Source organism: Cynara cardunculus, assembly GCF_001531365.2.
Source record: "Cynara cardunculus var. scolymus isolate 2C chromosome LG 3, CcrdV1, whole genome shotgun sequence".
Lineage (NCBI taxonomy): Eukaryota > Viridiplantae > Streptophyta > Magnoliopsida > Asterales > Asteraceae > Cynara > Cynara cardunculus.
In genome coordinates, this window is record NC_037530.1 from 16,328,367 (window position 1) to 16,335,509 (window position 7,143).

Below are 7,143 nucleotides of genomic sequence, written 5' to 3' on the forward strand. Positions count from 1 at the left end.
CTGTTAAATGAGCTAACAAAGAATGGTATTACTAAGACCATAATTGAAATCAATGTTGTTGGAACCCAAATACTCTTAATTCTCAGAAAAACACAATTTGATAAAAATAAGATTGAAGTACTAACAGTGAACTGAGTTTGATCAAACGAAATATTCAAAATAAATAAGAACAATGAAAGACTTGAATATGTCGGATGCTTTTATTAGATGAAAACAAGAACTTTCAATCTAAACATATTCTCACAATAAATAAGCTGTAGTATATTTCGGCACTCTTAGGTATTTTGAACCTGAAGAGGAAGCCTTCTTATATATGCCTAAGTTAAACAACTATGCTATAATTATGGCTTGAATCTCTGAGTTGCCAAGTCCACGTCCTTATCTTTGACCTCCTTTGAAAAGTGGAGCGGACCAAGTCAAGCCACCTTGATTCTGTTTGACGCTTGCAAAAATGTCTGGACAACATGCGTGTTCCATGGAGTAAGGAGACCAGAAGCTCTACATGTAGAGGCTCTGCATGTACTATGTAAAGGCTCTATGTCTGGAGTTGTAACTTTGCTTCAACTGCTTATGCTTTTTGGTGCCTAAGGCTTGATCGTCCACGGAGATTAAGCGCGGGCTCTGTATGTAGTAACCTTCATTCTTTGAGTAAGAGCTCTGGTTCTCGATCTCTTCTGCATGAGAGCTCTTAGTCCAGACTGCTTCTATAGACTAAGTCCTATTGACTAGAGTAAGAGACTTCTTACTTACACTTTCACAAGTTGGGGTCTAACAATCTCCCCCTAAGTGTAAATAAGACAAACTCTTACTAGAATTGAAACACACGTATAGTCGAAGCAAGAGGTTAAAAGAAACCTCTGTTTTACATTATCTATATAGAAAAGTACAATACGATGAAAGGAAATTACGTTAGACCCCATAAGTATTATGTATGAAGTAATGAAGACAAACAAGTGATGAAGAACCAGAAGGCCGATGGAAGACTTCAAGGAAAAATGACTAAGTCTGAAGAACATCCAGAGGGTCGATGAACTGACCGGAGATGCGATGGAAAGTGCATCTTCATAACCCCTCTGGACACTAACACTTGAAGTTTCCTTCACCAGTTCAACCAGAGGCTAGCAATGAAGAAATGAAGATAAGGTTGAACTCATATCCCATGGAAGACAGCTGGAGATGACTAATCAACAGCTAGTTTCTACAAAGTTTATCTTGTTTTAATGTTTATCCTTGTTATAGATAATTTTTATCTGTTAGTAGAAAATAAGCTAAATAGTCTCACTAGATAGTTATCTTCTTATCAGCTTACTAGTATAAATAGGTGGTTAGGCCTATTGTAATTTTGGATGCTTTACGTTTTTCATAAGTATTGGAATAAAGTAAAATCTTTGCCACTCAAGTTATCCTTTGAATGTTTATACATTGTTCTTGAGTGTTCATCATTTTATTCATTTAAACACTATATTTTGGTTATTCTTAACTTAATTATTAGTGTTATTAAGAGATATGGGATCAACAAATTACATTGATTGAAAAGATAGAAAAATGCTTACAAAATAAGGCTTAGATGTGTTGAAGTTTGATGAACCTTCTAAGAAGTTCTCGAAACTCCAGCAAGTTATGGATTTCCTTAGAATAACTTTTGCTCTTTTCTTTGCTCAAGAGGAGGTATCTCTGCTCCTGAGTAGATGATTTCTGATGTAGCGTAGAGTAGAGTTTGAGTACTTGAATCACTGGTCTTCTTGAAAAATATCTTATTTCCTTGTTCGTTTCGGAAGACCACTCCCACCAATGGTTCCACCAGCATGGTCCACGAGGGAATGTTGTTGAGGCTTTCCAGATCTTCATTTGGTGCAGTGACGCTCAGTTGATCAATTCCCAGGTCCAGAGGTAGTTGAAAGTCAAACTTGCATCTGAAGTCGAGTAGGTCCATCATTGTCTGTCTTATTGCAGAATTGGCCACAACATATTTGAGCCCCTTGTCCTTCTTATGTTTCGTGAAGAAATATAGAGTCAGAAGGTCCCATGGATTCAGATTTACAAGATCACAGTATGTGAATGTGCAAATCTGTCCATGAGACCTCTCCACCATATACTCATGGAAGACGATTAGATTGTGCGCGAAGGTACGTTTCTTGATGTCGAGGATTTGCTTGATTCCATCGATAGAATGGACTGCAGAGATAGGCTGTGTGTAGCGATGTACGAACCTCTGCTTGACGTTCTCTCGGACCATTGGATGGAGATTGATTTTGATGACCAGTGTCTCATCTCGTAGGCTGTAAAGAAACTGGTAGATGTCTTTGCTATCTGCCTTGTCCTTTATTGGCTTGTTAAGGGGTGTGGGCGTCATCATAGCATCCATACTATCCGTGATCTTTTGAACTCGACCAGAGGGATGTTTGGTGCTCTGAGGCCTGCTACTTGAGGCTTCTTCTGGTCTGCTTGGTTTGACAGGGACCTTCTGCCTCATTGCTGGAGTGACTACTCTGGTCCCTTGAGCAGGGACCCTAGCTCTGTGCGTATTCTTTTGTGGTTGTGGAGCAGCAATTATGACACCTTTAATTGGAACAGCAACAGGAATACCCGTAAGTGATGGATCGGCTACGTTTACTGCTACCACCTCTTCTTCTTCTTGCCCTCTTGCTGATGGAGCAGCAGTGTCCATGGCATACTCTGTGGAAGAAGACATAGGCTCTTCTGACTTAGATAAGGAGACGTAGACGGCTAAGAGTTGGATCACGTCTTCATCCTTTTGTCGTGCTTGTGGCTCTACATGGGATGCCATGGGCATTTTATCTTTTCTAAGCGCTTCTACTTACGATGGCTCATGTTGTGCTCTCTGCCTTGATGACTCAAGCGCTAGCTGGCGTGGGGCAGAGGCAGAGGGGGTAGCCCTTGGAGTGGTACTTGGGAAGGCTGTGGGCTGGTTCTCCCCCTATTGGAGACTTTGAGGGCCAGATAGGTCTGGATCCTAATCGTCGTCAAGCCTCCTACTCTTTGAGGCTTCAACATATGGTGTTGGCTCCATTCTCCTAATTGGCCTTTGCTCTTCTGCAGGCATGGCCTTGATCTTGCCTTCAAATAATTTAAGGATTTCCTCTACTGCGTCTGAGACTTTGAGGATCTCCATGTCTGTGCGGTAGTTGAAGACCCCGAATGAACGTCATATCTCTGCCGCTGCCTCCTTGGCCTTGCTATTGAAATCTGAGGTGAAGTTGCCCACTTTCTGGAGGAGACGGTCACCCAGAGCATTCATGGCAGACTGGGTGACATAGTCTACAGGACACTCAGAGGAATGAGCGCCTGAGATGAAGTAGAAGCTTCATCCCTCTGAATGTATGAGAGAACCCTTTGCATGGCCTCTGCATTTTGAGCCGTCAATTCTTCTAATTTATCGAGTCGAATGGAAGTCTTCATTGACTCAGCCCTCAATTCTGCTAAGGATGCTCGAATCTCATCCATAGAAGATGCAGAAGTAGATGGCTCTGCATGGGCCATGTTAAGTTTTAGCTCTTCCAAGGAGAACAACATAGTGGTGGCAAAGGAATGGAACTCGTCCCTTGTGACATATGCTATGGGAGTAACCTCTGGCTCAACACATGGGCCAGAGTGAGTCCTCGTTCCAAGGACACCTTCTTTCTCGACTTGATTGATGTTGGTCAAGGACGGATTTCCAGCAGATCCTTGTGGCTCTCTTTAAGGAGAGGTCACTACTGTTGTTCTGTCGTGAAGGGATTCCAAGGCAGGTTCAGAGCCAGCCATTGGACCCTCCACGAGTGGACTAAGAGATTGGTCGAGAATCTCCAAGTCTGGTGCACCTAGACCTTGCTCTGAACATGGTGGAGAAACTACTGGTGCAGAGGAAACAAATTCCTCTTGTTGGGATAGTGGTGTGATATGGGGAGACATATCACTTATCATTTCAAAGGTTTCACCCTTTTAAGAGGATGATCCTGTTGGTCCCTTGAGGGTCTACAAGATATGTATAACAGTTTGTAGAGGGGGGGATGAATACAAACACAATATTTTCAAATTTAAAATGTATATTGATAGAGAAGATCAATACAAATTTTACAAGACTGTTTGCAGAAAGATAAGGTAAGAAAACCTACCTAAACAATCTTTGGTTACGCACAGATTCTTAGCAAATGAGAAAAGAAATGCTGTAAATAAAAGTTCGTTTACTTAAGCTTGAGAATGCTCAAAGTATGAATTAGGTTTTGAGAGTGGGTTGCGTGCACTCTGTAGGGTTAGAGTTGTGTCAAGCCTTAAGAAGAAGGCTTGTCCTTTGCTACATTGAATAGTACAAAAAAGACTATTCATAAGCAGACATCCTTACCCAAAGTTGGTGGGCAATAGAGTCGACTAGTTGGCTACGTACCGTACTAACATTTAGAAAGGGTATGGGTTTGTCCTTTGTGTGCATAAGGACAAGACAACAACAATCGTGCTAAGCAAACTTCCTTTGATCGTTGAATGCTGGAATAACCTGGAGGTCTCTTCAGTATTCGCTGAGGCTTGATTAGTCTTCACACATATGTAGACAGGCTTGTAATCACTGAGTACCATTTCAGATCACGTACTCGCCAGTCACTAATCTTCAGTTTCAAATCATCGACTTTGACTGAAGGTTCTTTGGTGTGAGTGTTGTCTTCTTGAAGTATCGCTGTCTCTGATTGAATTACAATACAAGTTCTTCAACAATTACTGAACAGGCTCAGTGATGATCGCTGGAACTGAAAAGACAGAAACATAAATACAACGTATAAGTGAAAAGGGATTATCATCAAATCACTGTGAGAGAGGATCAACAATCTCCCCCTATTTGATGATAACAAGACAACATAAAGAAAGTTGTCTTATCAAATAATAGTAAGGAAAAGTTACATATAAAGTACATGTCCCTTTTTACTATTTTGGGATCTTTTTCAGTGAGTCAGTCTTTGCTTGAGAATTTTCCTTAAGTCATATCTAAGAGAAAATTACAAGTATGGAAACTGAAACTGAAAGCTATTCATTGACTTATAGATTGTCAGTGAATGTAAAAAGTGTTAGCTCTCATTCCTTAAATGTAAAAGTATAGAAAAAGTAAAACAGCAAGTACTGACAGAAGCTGATCTGTCACAGAAGACAACAGAGGACAATCAACAGAAGAAGATCAATCATACAAGTTTCAAGTGACAGAACCTCTGTCATCCATCACAGAGGTTCTGGAAACTTCTCCTCTGAAAACACCTTGCTACAAGTCAAAGAYGACATAACCTCTGTCGTGTCTCACAGAGGTTCTGGAAGATTTCCTCTGCGCTCTACAAAGTTTCATCCAACAGAGCCTCTGTGAAGTCTCACAGAGGATCTGCAGATATGTCTTCTGTGTAGATTATCTTAAGCACGTTTTACTTAGGTTTATTAGCTGCACGTGACTTTCACGTGACCTTGTCTATAATTTGTTCTAGAAGAACGACTCAGATTTGACAGCTTAAGGTCGTGTCAGGAAACAGTTACTTACTTGTATAAATAGCAGCATAGGCCTTTGTATTTCAAGTGCTTCCAGATTTGTAATCGTCGATATTTTCAATCTATTGAAAATCATTTGAAGCAATTCTCTTTGTGTTCATCATCTGTTCTTCATTGTGTTCTTACTATTTCTATCTGTTTGATTGATACTGTTTCCGCTGCTCTACTACTGTCTAACCGATCATTCAAGTAAGTTTTAGTACCAAGAATTTGAGCTATTCGATCCTAACAATTGGTATCAGAGCAGGAATCAAATTTTAATTTGATTATTTCTGTTCTTGGTATTCATCCTTTTTCGATTCTAGAACACAAAAACTTCCTCTCCAAGTTTACTATGTTTTTCACTATTTTATCAATTTTCTCCTATTTTCTTTTGATTCTTCTTCATTCCATGGCAAATATGGCCAATGCTTCCTTCATGAGTACGGGTTCACAGTCCAAACYACCCACGCTCRTTCGTGAGGAATTTCCTCAATGGAAAATCCGAATGGTGAGTTTTCTTGAGGGTATTCATCCCAGGATTTGCGAATTTCTGGACAATCCTCCTTATGTTCCAATGAACCTCATTCCAAGAGTTCTTGCAACTCAAACTACCCCAGAAATACCTGAGCATTATGAGCCTCGACCCGAAGCAAACTGGAGCGATGAAGACAAGGTAATCGTCGAATTAGGGAATAAATGTAGACGGTTGTTAATCATGGTTATTCCTAACGACATCTTCAAATGCATCGATCACTGTCAACTATCCATGGACATATGGACAAAACTGGAGAAATTAATCGAAGGTGGAAGGAAGACGCTAAAGAACAATCGTTCGATTTGCATCGATGAATACTACAGCTTCAAGGCCAAAGAAGGTGAGTCTCTTGTGGATACATACGCTAGACTAAACACGCTGATTAGCAACTATAAAAGGTATGGTATCCCCAGAACCACATAAGAGAACAACTCACTGTTTTTGAAGAGCCTTGGGGATGAATGGTCGACTATTACAATGTCCATGAAGGCCATCCTAGATCTCGAGACATGGACGTTAGCAGACTTGTTTGGATATCTCAAGAGTCAAGAGTCCCAAGTTATGCAAATGAAGAGGAATCTAGGTGGCCCTTTGGCTCTAGTTGCAGAGGACGGGTGCTCCAGCAAAGGAAAGGAGGGGAAGGAGGMGAAGAAGGAGAAGAAGAAGAAGAAAATGATGTTGATTGCCGACAGTGACCATAGTTCTGAAGAAGAGGAGATCTCCATGAAGGAGATAATGAAGACTCTTGCGTTGATCACAAGAGAATACAGAAAGGGTGGAGACAGGAAGGAGTACAGAAGCTTCAATCGCAGAAGCTTCACAGAAGGAGAGCGATCTGAGAAGAAAGAAAAAGAGCAGAAGCCCTTTCAGAGGGCTGACGAGCAGAGGAAGGAAGAGCCCAAAGATGGCTGCTTCAAGTGTGGCAAACCTGGCCACTACGCTGCAGACTGTTGGTCCAAAGGACCAAGGACAACACAGAGGGGTCCGAAAGATGCAGCCTACTACAAAAAGAAGGATGAGTTTTATCAACAGAAGTCACTCCTAGCTCAATCCAGTGAGCTAGTCACAGATGAATCCTCTGATGATGACGATCAGAAGGGTCTTCTCGC